Raw genomic sequence first — 17530 nt, 5'->3', positions numbered from 1 at the left:
CCATTCTACTTTTTTATCTCCGTTATTAAAGATTAGATGGCTATAGGTCTGTAGGTTCATTTCTGAGTTTTTAATTCTATTCCAATGTCCTGAAGTCTGTTTTTGTGCCAGTACCAAGCTCTTTTGATTACTATGGCTTTGTAGTAGATTTTGAAATTTGCTATTGATATTCCGCCAACACTGTTCTTTCTGTTAAGGATCATTTTTGCTATTCAGAGTCCTTTATTGTTCCCTATGAATTTTTGGATTTCCTCTTCTATTTCCTTGAAGAATGAGGTTGGAATATTGATAAATATTGCATTGAATTTGCAGATACCCTTGGTAAGTATTGCCATTTTCATGATGTTGATCTTTCCAATCCAGGATCATGGGAGTTTTTGCCACTATCTAAGTTCTGTTTTGATTTCATTTTCAGCGTTTTAAAGTTTTCATAATAGAGGTCCTTCACTTCTTTGGTTAAGTTAATTCCTAGGTATTTTATTTTCTGTTGGTCTATTATGAATGGAGTTGCTTTCCTAATTTCAACCACATTTTTCTCATTGTTGGCATAGAGCAAAGCCATTGATTATGGGGGGTTAATTATATCCCCTGCTACTTTGTCAAACTTTTGAATCACCTTGAGTAATTTGGGAGTGGAATCCATGGGATTCTTTAAATACAGGATTATGTCATCTGCAAAGAAGGAGAGTTTTACTTCTTTCACTATTTGGATCCCTTTTATGTTTTCATCTTGTCTTATAGCTATAGCTAGGCATTCCAATACTAGATTGAAGAGAAGTGGAGAGAGTGGACATCCTTGTCTCATTCCTGAGTTAAGAGGAAATGGATTTAGTTTTTCACCATTAAGTATAATGCTGGCTGTAGGTTTGTCATATACAGCCTTTATTGTAGTGAGGAATGTTCCATGGATTCTTAATTTTTTCCAGAACCTTCATCCTAAAGGGGCATTGGACCTTGTCAAATGATTTGTCTCTATCTACTGAGATAACCATGTGGTTCTTATCCTTGCTCTTGTTGATGTGATGAATTATACCAATTGATTTGAATATATTGAACCAGCTTTGCATCCCTGAAATGAATTCTGTTTGATAGTGGTGTATGATTTTTTGGATAAATTGTTGAAGTCGATAGGCCAAAAATTTTTTGAGAAGTTTTGCATCAATATTCATCAAAGAAATGGGTCTATAGTTCTCTTTCTTTGATGAGTCCCTGCCTGGTTTTGGGATGAGGGTTATGATTGATTCATAGAATGAGTTTGGTAGTGAAAGTTCTCATAGAAGAGACATTAAAAATGGAAAAAGAAAAACTTAAATTTCAAAAGTGAAAAATTTAAAATTATTTAAATTTAAAGAAATGATTTTGAGAGAAGAAAAGGATAGGATGACAGGAGGGGAGGAATAGAAGGGAGACATAAAAAAACTAAAAACTAAAAGTTCTTAAAATTAGTTACTTGAAAATTACATAAGTAAAAAGAGATAATTCTGCTATTAAAGAATTTAAGCCTAAGAGGTTGTGAATGGAGTAATAAATATCTGGGTTAAGTGTGTACATAATGGGGGATAAAGTTTAATAATCGAGGAAGGGTATATATCTGGGGATGAGCAGACCAGCAATTATGTCATGCAAAAAATAAAGAGAAAATACATGAAAAAAAGCAAAATAAAGGGGGCACTAAATGGTCAGAAGAGATTTAAAAACAAAGCATACATACATATACACCTAAAATAAAATTATGTGATGAAAAATGATTAATAGAATATAAGTTGAAAAATATAAATTAATAAAAAGTTACAATAAGAGTTCTTTGATTTTTATTGGGGTGGGGGAATGGGAAGGTCCTGAATCTCCAGTGTGTCCATAAAGAGTCTCTTGGTGGAGTCTCTGGTCTGCTTCTGGTGTTTGATCTTCCGTGGCTTGATTGGTTTCTTAAGTCAGTTTCTTTGAGCAGGCAGAAAAATGCTCTGCCTAACCCAGGATTTTGTGATCCTCCTCCCACGCTAGTCCAGTGGGAGGTGGAACTGCTTTGAGTATTCCAAAAAAAGGGAGATGGGTCTTTCCTCTATTTTGGAGATAGTGTAATGAGGCTAGTTTCTAGGTATGGTTGAGGATTCTCAGCAAACAGTAGCTTTTCCCTGAGGGGCTAGTTTCTGAGATACTCACAGAGCCCAGCCTGGAGCCATTCTCAGTGTTTATGTTCATTGAATTTCAATTGATTGTCTAGGCTACTTTCGGAAGGGGGAGCCTCTAGCTCTATTTACCCAGTGAGGAAAGCCACTCCTCCATGGGCAGAGTTCCTCTGCTTGGGATAGGTGACCTTCCCATGGGTGGAGTTGAGCCTGGCTCATCAGGTCAGGTTCCTGTGATCTACTTCCCAAGGCTTCCAAGGCCTTAGTTGGAGCTAGCTTCTCAGCTGTGCCTTTGTCAGTATCAAAGGTGGAGATCTCTGGTGGTGGGGGAAGGATGTCCTTCCCTCCTCTGAACCTAAGAAGGAGTGAGGATATCAGGGCTCTACTCACGCCAGAGTCTTGTTTCCTGGGCCATCTCTGGTCTGCGATCTGCAGGATGAAGATATCTGCTCCTTATCAGTTCTTGCTGGTGTTGAGTAGAATCTGTGTGCTGTCTGGCATCTTTGTCTTTGACTCTGTAGGTATGGCGGCTCCCGCCTGTGCTGCTCAGATCTGTCTCCTTGCCTGAATTTTCCCTCTCTGGCCTAACTCTCTGTACTGTGCTGGCAAACTGGGTGTGATTCTCTAGCCTAGAACTGTTCACTGGAACATTAAACCTGCTGTCTATGAGAGAGATTGTTTAGCCTCCAACTTCTCTTCTGACATCTTCCTCCAAATTCTAGATTATGTCTTTCTATACTCTAACTTAGGATAATGATCTGCTGTCAGTTATTTTCTTCTCTTCCCCATCTTTTGACCTTGCACTTACATAACTTTCAATTAAATAGACATACTTGAGCTTGCATTTCCAAATTCTTCAAAATTATCTGAATTTCTTCATACTTCTGGCAGCCTCCTATATCTTTCTCAAGGGAATATTTTGTCACTACTATCCTGCCTAATTCAGTTGAATATATACATTACACTCTCATCCATATTTCTCAACACTTGTACCACCAAAAAAATCCTTCCTTACGTAGAATTCATGATTTAAGTATGTCTGGAGAGGTGGCATCTGTCATTTTTGAATGACCCTAAGAGATACTTACATGCAATCATGTTTTAAACCAATATGCCACTCAGTAGATGAATGAATTGACAAAATGTGGTTTGATTGATAGATAGATAGATAGATAGATAGATAGATAGATAGATAGAGGAATTATATGCTTCCAATTCATAAAGAAATGGAAAGACTTGGAAAAAATCCTTCTAAATAAAATAAACAAGACACAAAGAAACAGTTTCCATGGTTTCCCTCATTTGTAATAATAGGAAATGTCTAGGATAGTTCTAGCAGATGAGCAGAATGCCGCAAAAGCTATATATATATATATAGGACAATATAAGATCTTGTTGAGCAAAATGAACACCTAGATATGGAAATGTAGGTTTTACTTTGTGGTTGTTGTTTTTAATGTACTATGTGATTTCTTTTTTCTTTTGTGTATTCCCCTTGGTTTATCCCCTGCTCTATTTGATTTTGGTACTTGTTGATTGTATATATCATTATCTTAATTTAGCAAGGGAAGAAGAACAAAAAAGTGGGGAGACAAAGAACAAAGGGAAAACCAATTCAATAGCAATACTCACAAGACAACATGTTGAAAATTTACATTACATCTTGTGAGGGGTATTGGGGTAAAGGAAAAGTGTGAGAAACATGAGGGAGTGGGTAAAATTTAGACATGTTATGTATTCACTACTTTATAATTACTGCAACCCCTAAAAATAAGTTCCCTAAAATATAATTTCACTGTATTGCTATAGTAAATATTATTCCATGTGTATTACCTTTTTTAAAAATGAATACTATTAGGCATCTAATTTGAATTAATGACTCCTTCTTTATCAGAGGTTCTCCAACGTGAATGTTATCCAACTATACAATATTTTCACAATATACTTGCCATTATTTTGAAAAAAACCCAATAATTTTAGTTTTGTCTCATAGTGAAACAGAAGACGGTTTAATTCTCTGGAATCTCCTAACTTTTGAAACTGAATAATTGTTAAGAGGACAGAATATATATGTTCTTCAAAATTCCTACAACTACTAACTTTTCATTTTCAAATTCTGAACCTTCCACACCAGAGATATTAAAAATAGTACCTGATTGCATGTTATTTAATTCTGCAATAGCTGCAGTTTCCAATGGGGTGTTTCATATTGAGAAATCAACAGAAAAAATAGCCACATTCTAGTAGAGGATATAGCTACGAAGCATGTGTAATAATTACTTCCTCAAGAGTAAACATTTATTCATCATATTGAGCTATTATGTCTATGACCATCAATCCCAAACTTTTATGCCATGAAGTCATCTTAGCTCAACAGTTTCCAACTTGTAAGGTGCACCATAATATTCCTTAATTTACATCATGAATAGCTTACCTCTATTGTGGAAAAATAGTACACTTCTGCTAATGTGATGCCCTTCCTATTGTGGAAAGAACACTACACTAAACATTGCTGCATCATTTCCCCCCAGTGGTATTCTAGAAATCAGAACACTTGCAAATATTATTTATATTTATATTTTTTATCTATCATAGGTATTCATGAGGTTAAGATCAGAAGATGATGGTTCAAAGCCCACACAGGCAGGAAGATTCTTTACATTCTTCTCTCCAATAAACTGATCAGGAAAAGCCAGACACAAGTGGCATTGATGTTGAAATGGTAGGGCATGAACCTTGACCACAAACAGGCTCAGAGAGAGTGGCCAGACCCAGAGTTCAAGTCTGAGGACAAACCAAAAAACAAAATAAAATAAAAACCAACTCTAACCTTAGCATTTTGCTCATTGTATACAGAGGCATGTAATTAAGGAAATTTCCTCCTGAATTATGAATAGATTGAAGAACCAATTCATCACACAATTATTTACTTCGTATCATGTTACACCAAAGCCTCAAAAATTGCTTTTTCTAAATTTGTTAATTAATATCATCCAATTGTTGGCAACTCTGTCTAGATTATTCACATTATCAGTTTATTCATGAACTGTTGGATTTATCTATTAACTAAATTCTAATTATACCTCCCTTGAAAGAATATTTTAGGCAAATAGAATGCCACAATCATAGGTGAATTTGTCAATTATACCCTCTACTTAAAAATAATTTTGTAGTATCCTATAGAATATAAAATTACAAAGAAAACCAAAATATTTATTTTAAATCTAAATTCTAACTTAACAAATTCTTCAAAGTCCTACATTAAATGAACTTTGTTATGTCTCCAGGCTTAAATATTTGTAATCCTTCATCATTTCTTTGGAATCCAACAGAATCATGATTACTTTCTCAAATTTTTTATCGGAAATCAGGAGCCATTTTGCATCTAGTAATGTTCTGTAATGAAGAGAGCATTTAAAACACAACTGAGGAGTATATATGAATTGCATATCAATAGGAAACTTGACTACTCAAAACATAATGGAAAAATTAGCCCAAACTTCCTACTGTGTATCCCTTTCTTGTTGTTCGGAATGTTTCATAGAGCCAAAATTATACTATTTGGTCCAGAGAAGGTATCGCTATGTATATGCATTCTCTAATCTCCTGTCTTAGCCTGAGTGCTAGACTACCAGTCTTGTATCACATTGCCCTGCCATAGTTTGTTGGTTTATTTAATCTAGATACAGACTAGCAATTCTGAACTTCTCCGATGATCTTATCCATTAGACTGACTGCTCAGACTGTTTATGTACTATTTTCAAAGACATTCTAACATTTGACACAGGATATGAACATTTTGAGATGCACCTGCAGGGGTCTGTGATTCATTCTTCCATGGATCCGATACCTTTAATAATGATTACTTGACTTTTCTATTATCTCTGGTCTCTACCTATGTAACACTGTCAAACATCTTTGAAGAAATTTCACTTGAGGACTTCCAATAATAAAAATTATCACTTGATCTAGTCTTACTCAGGATATATTTTCTATTATTTTCTAACTTTTCTCCACATTCTGAGAGTTGTTTCATTTGTGCAGGTGTTTGCTCATATAAGTGCCTCTATGTGTATGTGTATGTTTGCATGGTGCATGCAAAAGCCTAAGCAACCTTATTCAGAAATCTTGCTCATGACTAGTATTCCATCACTTGATCGCACGCCTATATCCTAGTTACTCAGGAGGCTGAGATCTGAGGATTGCAGTTCAAATCCAGCACGAATAGGAAATAAATATTCTGAGGCACTTATTTCCAATTAACCACCAAAAAACTGGAAGTGTCACTGCAGCTCAAGAAGTAGAGTGCTAGCCTCGAGCTGAAAAACGGAGAGACATTGCCCAGGCCCAGAGTTCAAGCACCACCACGATCATCAGAAAGAAAGAAAGAAAGAAAGAAAGAAAGAAAGAAAGAAAGAAAGAAAGAAAGAAAGAAAGAAAGAAAGGAAGGAAGGAAGGAAGGAAGGAAGGAAGGAAGGAAGGAAGGAAGGAAGGAAGGAAGGAAGGAAGGAAGGACAGAAAGAAAGAAAGAAAGAAAGAAAGAAAGAAAGAAAGAAAGAAAGAAAGAAAGAAAGAAAGAAAAAGAAAAAGAAATGAGTTTTTGGTCACCAGTTTATTACTAGTATAATTCGTGCTATCTCAACATAGACTTTTTTTCCAGTTAAATCCATGCTCTTATATCTAACTTGCTTGGGAACCAGAATTATTCTTCCAGTCTATGTTTTACAAATTTGCATGATTAGCAACCATGATTTAGAGATAGAAGATGAAAGAGTGGCCTTTTCCTTCATGTTCCACTTAGTATTAATGCTTTCTCTATGTCACTCCCATAGATCTACATATTGACTGGCTTTATTGGTTCAATGTTGTCTTATTTGCAGAGTCTTCTATAGTAAATTGAACAATTATACTTAAGCACAGAACTTTTCTTTCTCCTATTATTCCTATTTTTCTTCTCCTGTTAACTTATCTACACTTGGGAAATAATGCACAACACACACACTCACAAAAAATAAACTTTTCTGAGAATCTTCTTCCCAGTTAAATTTAATTTACAGAGCACTTTTGAAATTTGAACTTAATGTACTCTGGATAATGGTTTCTTTCATGTTTTTATTGTGAAAATAGTGTACAGAGGGGTTAGCGTTACATAAGTAAGGTAATGAGTACATTTCTATTGAGCTTTGTTACATCCTCTTGTTTTGCCTGTGGTATCCCTTCCCTCCTCATCTACACAATTCCCCCTCCACTCCCCAAATTGTAAAGTTCATTTTGTACATAGTGTCTTGTTCATCTGATTGTTCCTATAAGTCATCCTGTACTTTCTTTCAGCATTTTATTTCCCTTCCCCTCCCCACATTAGAAAAATGTATATACAATATGCAGGGCACTTACCTCAAATCCAATGAAAACAGGTGTTATACCATGGGAGACATAAAAGAGAAACCAAAAAAAATAACATAGGACATTTTAGATACATTAAAAACAATAGCAAAAAGGAAAAAAAACAAATTGTGTCCCTATCTTGGGGTTCATTTCACTTAACATCTTCTTTTATGGCCATATATACATGGATAGTGTTTTTATAAGCCATTTAAATTTTATATGTTGTATTTACTAAGTTGTCTCTGAAACTCGTGTTACCTCATGTCCAAAGATGTCTTTGTGCTATTTCAATGAAGCCAGAAAACATTTAGTTTACCTCGAGCAATGCCATAGATTGTTCCTGGAAGTAAGTGGCAGGAACTGTCACTGTAAGTGGAAACTGATCCCAAGAGAGGAATTGAACATAGAGAAATGACAAAGTGCAAGTTAATTTGTGTGTTCCTTTTTACTGTACAAGAAAAGAATCTAAGGATTGGAGGAAATTCTGTGCCTGACTTTTTCATGTGTGTTCTTTACTCATATACAACTTGTCTCTAAACTTCTAGTTGAGAATATTACAAAAGGAATCAACGTGCCATTTGAATACCAGCATAAAACACAAGCCATTTGAATACCAGCATAAAACACAAGGAAATAACATTGTTTTTAAAAGATAATGAGTACAATTCTTATCAAGCATTGTAGCCTCCTCCTTTGTTTACCCTTCCCATCCGTTCCCAGCCTCCCCCGCCCCCCCCCAAACCAAAGTTGTCAAGTTCGTTTTCGACATGACAACTTGTACTTTTCATTGTTGCAAGGGGTCCACCTGTATCCTTATTTAAACGACTTGTTTTTCCCTTCCCCTCCACAAATTATACCGACATCAAATAATTGTAACCCCTCTGCACAGTATTTTCACAATAAAAATATTTTAAAAAATAAGTAAGGAAAAAAACAAAAAAAGTGTTCTATTGTAAAGTGCTCTACTACAGGGAGGTTTTAATGTGCCTTATGCATGGATATTTCACTACTGAGATGTTTCTCTTGTTGAATGAGTCAGTTATCAATTCCTTTAGTCTTGTCCTGAGTTCTCCATCACAATAAGGATTACAAAAAAGCAGCATTCAGTGAGTATGATCAGCAAAAGAGCCTCTTCTCAAACCAGTGCTTTAAGGATGGTCCCAAAGTAATATGTGAGTTTTTTTCCTTGTTTGTTTGTTTGTTTGTTTAGTTTGTGCTGATTCTGGCGCTTGAACTCACAGGCTGGACTATGTCCCTGAACAGTTGTCTTTCCTGTCCAACTTCCCCGAAAGCTAGTAATCTACTGCCTGAGCCAAAACTTCACTTCTGGCTTTTTTGGTGTTTAATTACAGATAAGAGTATAACAGACTCTCCTGCCTGGGTGGCTTTGAAATGAGAAAGTAAGAAAGCCAAGTGACATCAACTGTATTAAGATTTCTGTTTTGAACCAAGAAATACTAGATGAAGTTTATTATAAAGTTAATATTGGACAATTTTTAAAGGAAGAGAATATGCCCATCAAAGATGCCATAACGTAAATACACAAAAGTAGGTGCACTGAATCATTTTGGAATTATTTTTCTGCTTAGGAACATAACTCTTGACTTCATAGTTCCTTTTGGGGAAACTTAAAATAATATTTGCATTTTTTTGGCCAGGGGGCTTGAAATCTGATCCTGAGTACTGTCCCTCAGCTCTTCAGCTGCAGGTGAGCACTCTACCACTTTAGGTACAGCACTACTTCCAGGTTTCTGGTGGTTATTGGAAGATAAGAGTCTCATGTACTTTCCTGATCAGGCTTGCTTTGGACTGCAATCCTCTGGTCTCAACCTCCTTGAGTAGCTAGGATTGTAGGCGTCAGCCACCAGCACCTGGCTCATATTTGTATTTATGTGCACTTCATGACACTATGTAGACAAAAAAATGGAAATTTGAATCAAATGCTGACATTGTAGCTGTTCAGAAAAATTGAGGTAGCAATAAATATGTCCTCCTTTTCCATATTGTTACATTAATGAATCATGAGCAATGGGACCCTTACATTAGTACCCTCTGCCATCTGTTTAGGTGTGTTTAGTATCAGGAAATGCTCATAGAGAAATATAGAAAGACTGAGATCTTTAGAAAGCAAAGGAGATCAGGTATGAAAGAACAGCATAGAAGGAGATACAACTTATCACTCAGAGATTAAGAACTAGCCAACGAGATTTAGCATGCTAAAGGCAATGAGGAATAAGCCTACTTGATAACTAGTTCTTCAATAACCAAAAATGGTTCCCTAGAACAGTTGCTGGTATAACTAAGTAATTATTATCATTTATTCCTTCCATCTGGAGTTATTCCTTCTCTTCTGTCACAATTGTTAATTAGCCCCTGCTTTTTTGGTGCCATGAATGTCCAAAAAGATTTCTAAATCTCACTTAGACTACCCTTCTCTTTGTGATTAGCAGTGACCACACAAAATCCTGGAATCTTTGAATTTCCAGAATTAATTTTTACCTGATATCTAAGCACACTCCTGGCATTAATAGCCATGACTTATTAACAAAACTTTTTTTTTCAACACAGTATTCTAATATAGATAAACTACATGAATTAAGGACTATTGTCACGTATCAGCATGGAAGGAGCAATTATATTTTCCAAATATGGGTTCTTTATTTTGCATTTACTAACTAAATGTATTTTTTTCCAGTCCTGGAACTTGAAGTGAGGGCCAGCGGTCTGTTACTGAGGAGTTTTTGTTTTGTTTTGGATTTTTTTGCTCAAGGGTAGCACTCTACCCCTTGAGGCACAGCACCATTTACAGTTTGTCTTTTTCTATTTATTTGGTACTAAAGAATTGATCCCAGGTATTCATGCATGCTAGGCAATAACTGTACAATGAAGTCACATTTTCAGAGACCTAAATGACTTTCTTAAGATGACATTAATATTTCATTCCATTACTATGTATTATAATTTCGGCCAAGTGGTAGAGAAGAAGTGGAAACAATACTAAGTCCAGTAAGGCTGACATTGCCATCACATCACTAAGGAAATACACTCTTAAAACCTGCAGGACTGATAGGGCTGTTACATGTGACATTATTATGTAAAACACTCTTAACAGTCATCTCCGACATCCATAATTTTCTGCTTCCACTTTCATGGTCAAGCTCCAAATATCTAAGCCTTTTTATTCATTGGATGTGTTTCCTAGGAAGGAAGAAGGAGGATGTGGAAGGTGATGGTTGAAAAATATGTATAATGGTTCCCTGACCACATTTTTTTGCATTTTTAAAAAGTGCTACTGATGAGCTCCCATTTACATCTAATTGACTATGCTATTTGCACAAGATTCAGATAAATGAAGGTATTTATTCTGGTGGATAGTCACATATATTAACAAAATCCATTTCTGGGAAAAAATGATACTAAGTAACAAAGTATAAAGTATTGTCTTTAAAATGGTTTCTTCTAGCAGAACAAAATGTAGTATTGAAATGATTACTCCAGCTTTCTATGAGATGTTATGGTGTCTCAGTATCAAAATGTTCTCTAATTCCTGTAACATCCGAGCATTAAAGACATGATTTGAAAATCTCAGTAGTTTTAGAAACAAAGATACATAATAACTTCCTTCTTGCAGAGACATGTGATAGCAAGTATGATTGACTGTATTATAGTTCTCATTTTTTTCCCTCTTCATCACAAGTGTTGCATATTTTGGCATACTACCCTATGTCATGAATCAGCTCCCTGTAGTTCAGATTTAACTCTACTCTGCAATGTCAAGATGGGTCATGTAAGCTACTTCAGTTTACAAAAGTGAACCAGAGATGGCGACAGGCTATTTCTAGGGGATTTCTGTCCCATTCTCTGTGTCTAACAGCTGACTTATTTTCCCTTCAATATAAAAATAGCATATTTCCAGAGGTAATCTTCCTTCAGCTTATATACTGGAGGAATATACCATGTGAAATTGAGTCAAAAGTCAAATACAGCCACATACATATAAGACAGCAAGAATTAAGCTATTATTAGAATATGATACATGGTATTAGATTCTTACCATCCTTGTATACTTTTATGAGAGTTGAGTATGGCGCACCAGAATTTAACAAATACTAAACAAGAAATAAGCAAATAGATAAAATTTCCTGTTTGATGCGACTACATTTTTTTTATAAAGAAGCATTCTCCATATGATCACTTTTGTAGTTAGCTTTTTGTATAAATGGGTTTAATCACTCTAGAGCACTGTATTTAATATCCACAATAATTACCCAGACATCGTGATTAAGATGAGGAAAACAAAATGTTAGATTTCTCATCATTTTTTCGTTATTTAGAGAATACTTTATTCGTTTCTGTAATCAAACCCACGTAGATAAGACCTTGCATATTTAATAGAGTGCATTTACCCCTGTACAAATGGAAAAAATTAAGTTTAATATTTTTAGACCAATATGGCTATTAATTTCTGTACAAGACCAACTCAACACGGTAAACTGGGATACTGTTTCCAACTTTGACAGCACAGCTAAAGTTTACAAAAAATCAAATCACATATATATATATATATATATATATATATATATATATAGAGAGAGAGAGAGAGAGAGAGAGAGAGAGAGAGAGAGAAATAATAGCAGTATGTTATGCATCAATAGCAGCAATAGCTTTTCCAGGTTCTGCAGTCATGTGAACAAAACTAGAAACCCAGCACATCCATTAATAAAAAGAAAAAAAGATAAAAAACAAAACCCCATAAAAATGCGAAGTTCTGTTACTGTTGTGGTACCTGGCACCATTTTTTTAACTTCTGAATCATCATCTGGAAAAAAAGCATTTTTTTAATTTTATTTGTGAACATACTGTAGAGAGGGGTTACAATTACATGGGCAGGATAATGCATGCATTTCTTACCAAGCATTGTAGCCTCCTCCTTTGTTTACCCTTCACATCCCTTCCAACCCTCTCCCCTCGCCCCCACCCATTCCTCCCCCCATCCTCCCCCCCCCCCGCAGAACAGACGTACAACTTGTACTTCTCATTGTTGCAACAGGTCCACCTGTATCCTTAAACGACTTGTTTTTCCCCATCTCCACAAGTTATACTGACATCAAATATGTGAAAGCAGGGGTTATACTGTGGGGAAGAGATATAAAAAGCAACAAAGAAATAATCTAATAAATGAGTTAGGAAAACATGCATGAAAGAAAAAACATTAAAATACATATCTAAGGGTTCATTTTCCTAACATCACATTATCTGAACTTTTCTGCTTGACTCATACATATACTGGATATTGTAAATAAGGGAAACCATGGGACCTATGTTTCTTTGGGCCTGGCTTACTTCACTTAATATATTTTTTCCAAGTTGTTCCATTTCCTAACAAATGGGGCAATGTCATTCTTTCTGATGGAGGCATAGAATTCCTTTGTGTATATATACCACATTTTCTTGATCCATTCATCTACTGAGGGGCATCTGGGTTGGTTCCATATCTTATCTTTGGTAAATATTGCTGCAATAAACATAGTTGTGCTGGTAGCTTTAGTGTGGTCTTGTTTGTAAACATTTGGGTAAATGCCCAAAAGTGGGATTGCTGGGTCATAGGGGAGCTCTATGTGAAGTCTTTCGAGGAACCTCCATACTGCTTTCCAAAGTGGTTGAACAAATTTACACTCCAACCAACAATGAAGTAAGGTTCCCTTCTGTCCACATCCCCTCCAGCATCTGTTGTTGTTAGAGTTCTTGATTTTTGCCATTCTAACTGGAGTGAGGTGGTATCTCAATGTTGTTTTGATTTGCATTTCTTTTATGGCTAGGGAGTTTGAGCATTTCTTCATGTGTCTATTGGCCATCGTTCTTTCTTCTTCAGAGAAGTTTCTCTTTAAGTAATTAGCCCACTTATTTATTGGGCAATTGTTTCTTTGAGGATTTGTTCTTGGGGGATTTAATTTTTTGAGTTCCAAATATAATTTAGATGAGACCCTTGTCCGTTGTATGGCTACTGAAGATGTTCTCCCAATCCGTGGGCTTTCTATTGATCTTGCTAGCTATGTCCTTTGCCATGCAGAAGCTCTGCAACTTCATGCAATCCCATTTGTCCAGCCTTTCTTTGATTTGTTGTGTTTCCGGGTCTCTATTCAGAAAATTTTGGCCTGAGCCAAGGAGACCTAGGGTTTCTCCTATTCCATCCTGTAATGCTTTCAGAGTGTCTGCTTTGACTTCGAGGTCTTTGATCCATTTAGAGTTGATTCTGGTGCAGGGTGATATATAAGGTCTAGCTTTAGTTTTCTACAAGTAGTTAACCAATTTTGCCAGCACCATTTACTGAAGAGGCTGTCTTTCTTCCATTCTATTGTTTTAGCTCCCTTATCGAAGAATAGATGGCTATAGGTTTGTAGGTTAATTTCTGGGTTTTCAATTCTATTCCATTGGTCCTGAGGTCTGTTCTTATGCCAATACCAAGCTGTTTTGATTACTATGGCTTTATAGTAGAGTTTGCAATTTGGTACTGATATTCCTCCAGCAGTGTTCTTTCCGTTGAGGAGCGTTTATGCTATTCAGGGTCTTTTATTGTTCCATATGAATTTTTGGATTGCCTCTTCTATTTCCTTGAAGAACGAGGTTTGCTTTGAATTTGAAGATATCCTTGGGAAGTATTGCCATTTTCATGATGTTAATCTTTCCAATCCAGGAGCATGGGAGGTTTTGCCATTTTCTAAGTTCTGTGTTGATTTCCTTTTTCAAGATTTTAAAGTTTTCATCATAGAGGTCCTTCACTTCTTTGGTTAAGTTGATTCCTAGGTATTTTATTTTTTGAGGGGCTATTACAAATGGAGTTGCTTTCCTAATTTCAGCCACACTTTTCTCATTGTTGTCTTACAGAAAATCCATTGATTTTGCGGGGTTAGTTTTATACCCTGCTACTTTTCCAAAGTTTTGAATCAGCTTGAGTAATTTGGGAGTGGAATCTATGGGATTCTTTAAATACAAGATCATGTGGTCTGCAAAGAGGGAGAGTTTTATTTCTTATTGGAAAGAAAACATTCTTGAGAAACATCATTAAAAACAGCTCTGATAAAACACATTCACTACTTCTACGTATCATAAAGCAGGTACAAGGTATTTATAATCACAGAGGGATGATACAGTACTGTCCTACATCTATAATACTAGAGGATACAATTAAAAAGGCACTATTAAGACTTGATTCTACTTTTCCAGAGGGCCAAATGATGGTATGACACAGCTCATGAAGAAATGCACTTTCTTAGATAGGAGTTCCTTGATCAGTTTGACAGTTCAAGTACTCAGTACTTTGTCTCTTAGTACTCAGTACTTAATCCCTTAACATCAGCCACAAACCGTTTGAAAATTGAGGTGCGGGAGAAGGAAGAGGAAATAATCCCCAAACAACAAACAAAAACTATACCCAACATCCACTGGACTCATACAAAGATGACTGAGTGAAGGTAAGCAAGACTCAACTTGTCTGTTGTATGTTTGAATGGCGAGAATCTCACAGAGCCTGATGAGAGTGTAGCCAGGCCCTGGACGTATGGATGCTGTCATTAATAGTTCACCGTTTGCTCACTCATCCAGGATATCCTTCTCTTTTTCTCTTCTCTTTTTTTAGTGTGAATTTTCATCCTTTCTCCAAATTCTCCTATTAATAAAGGAAGAATGACACTTTGTGGATATCAAGCAAGAGGCTTCACAGCCAGAATTTCATTCTTTCAGAAATAAGTGAAGTAAAACAGAGTAGCTCGACGAAGAATAAAGTTTTTTTCCCCTGTCTGGCTCCCACTATAGTGTCTTAACATGAGTTAATTATCTAATAAAACATTTGCCTTGGCTAATTTTTTAATATAGATTTTAAATAAAAAATAATTTTTAAAAAATTTTAAAAATACATTTTAAATAAATAGTAATTTGTTGTTTGCTTTTGGCAGGCATGAAATAAGGCTGCATTTTCATTGGGTGAGTTAAGAGATTAAATTTTATGAGAATCTAACATAATGAAAAATAGATGATTTTAAGATAAATAGCTTATTGGTACATTTTTAACATGAAATATCCACAGAGACATCTTTTTTCTTCTTTTCCTCTCCACACTCATTCAACTTCAATAACCAATTCATGTAATTGAAATATCTGTGTTTTGGGGAATAGATTAGACATAAAAAGTTACAGAAAGAGAACCAATATTAAATGGTGTATTCTTTAAAAATAGCATTCAAATAAATATTAGCCATAATTCCAAAATAATAGCCATCAAATGATATTGAAAAGAGAAGAGTTTAAGCAGAATGTATAAAAAGTGATAGTGCCAGAACTGCTTCAGGAGCTGCTCTCTGGGATTTAGGGTTTCTAGAACATTACGTTTTAACCAGGATTAATTGCCTTCAAGGACGATATTTTTTAGTTATATTTCATTGAAGAAATATGTGGTTCAAATTTAATGAAAAGATAACAGGTTATAATCTGTATTTCTCTAAGGTGTTTAGTATTGATATTTTTTATTGTGAAAATACCGTACATAGGGTTTACAATTACATGGGCAAGGATATCAGTACATTTCTAATCAAGCATTGATGTTTCCTCCTTTTTCTCCTTTTCATCCCTTCCCAACTCCCACCCCCATCAACCCTGCCCCGGCAAAATTTGTAAAGTTCGTTTTTCTACATAACGACTTGTACATCTGATTGTTGTAATGGGTCGACCAGTATCCCTATTTAAACAATTTGTTTTTTCCCTTCCCCTCCATAAATTATACCAACATCAAATACAGTGAAAGCAGGGTTATACCATGGGGGAGGGACATTCAAAGCAACAAAGAAATAGTAACAATCACATGTAAGAAAAAATATTTGAATATTTATCTTGTGGTTCATTGTCCCTAACATCACATTATCTGACCTTTTCTGCTTGTTTCAAACATATACTAGTTATTGCAAATAAGGGAAACCATGGGACCTATGTTTCTTTGAGCCTGGCTTACTTCACTTAATATAATTTTTCCATCTTTCCATTTCTGAACAAATGGTGCAATGTCATTCTTTATAATTTAGCCATAGAATTCCATTGTGAATATATACATTTTCTTGATCCATTCATCTACTGAGGGGTGTCTGGTTGCTTCCATCTTAGCTAAGGTAAATAATGCTGCAGTAAAAATAGTTGTGCTGGTAGCTTTAGTATGGTCTTATTTGTGATCATTTGGGTAAATGCCCAAAAGTGGGATTGTTGGGTCATACGAGAGATCTATGTGGAGTCTTTTGTGGAATCTTCATACTACTTTCCAAAGTGGTTGAACAAGTTTTTCTCTCACCAACAATGCAGTAGGGTTCCCTACTGTCCACATCCCTTCTAGCATATGTTGTTATTAGAGTTCTTAATCATAGCCATTCTATGAGGTGAGGTGGTATCACAATGTTGTTTTTATTTGCATTTCTTTTATGACTAGGGAGGTTGAGCAATTCTTCATGTGTCTATTGGTCATGCTTCTTTCTCCTTCAGAGAAGTTTCTCTTTGAGTCTTTAGCCCACTTATTTATTGGGCAGTTTTTTTGAGGACTTGTTGTTGGGGGATTTATTTTTTTGAGTTCCGGGTATATTTTAAATATGAGACCCTTGTACATTGTATGACTATTGAAGATCTTCTCCCAATCCGTGGGCTTTCTATTGATCTTCTAATTATGTCCTTTGCCATGCAGAAGTTCTGCAATTTCATGCCATCCCATTTGTCCAACCTTTCTTTGATTTGTTGTGTTTTCTGGGTCTCAATTAAGAAAATTTGGCCTGTGCCAAGTAGTACTAGGGTTTCCCCTATTCTGTCCTGTAATGTTTTCAGAGTGTTTGCTTTGACTCCGAGGTCTTTGATCCATTTGATGTTGGTTCTGGAGCAGGGTCATATATAAGGTTCTATCTTTGGTTTTCTACAAGTGATTAACCAATTTTGCCAGCACCATTTTCTGAAGAGGTTTTCTTTTTTCTATCCTATATATTTTTTAATATCCT

This window comes from Dipodomys merriami, unplaced genomic scaffold, assembly GCF_024711535.1.
Source record: "Dipodomys merriami isolate MVZ:Mamm:240054 unplaced genomic scaffold, mDipMer1.0.p SCAF_289, whole genome shotgun sequence".
Classification (NCBI taxonomy): domain Eukaryota; kingdom Metazoa; phylum Chordata; class Mammalia; order Rodentia; family Heteromyidae; genus Dipodomys; species Dipodomys merriami.
The sequence above is the reverse complement of the archived record's forward strand: the minus strand, read 5'-3'. Positions refer to the sequence as shown.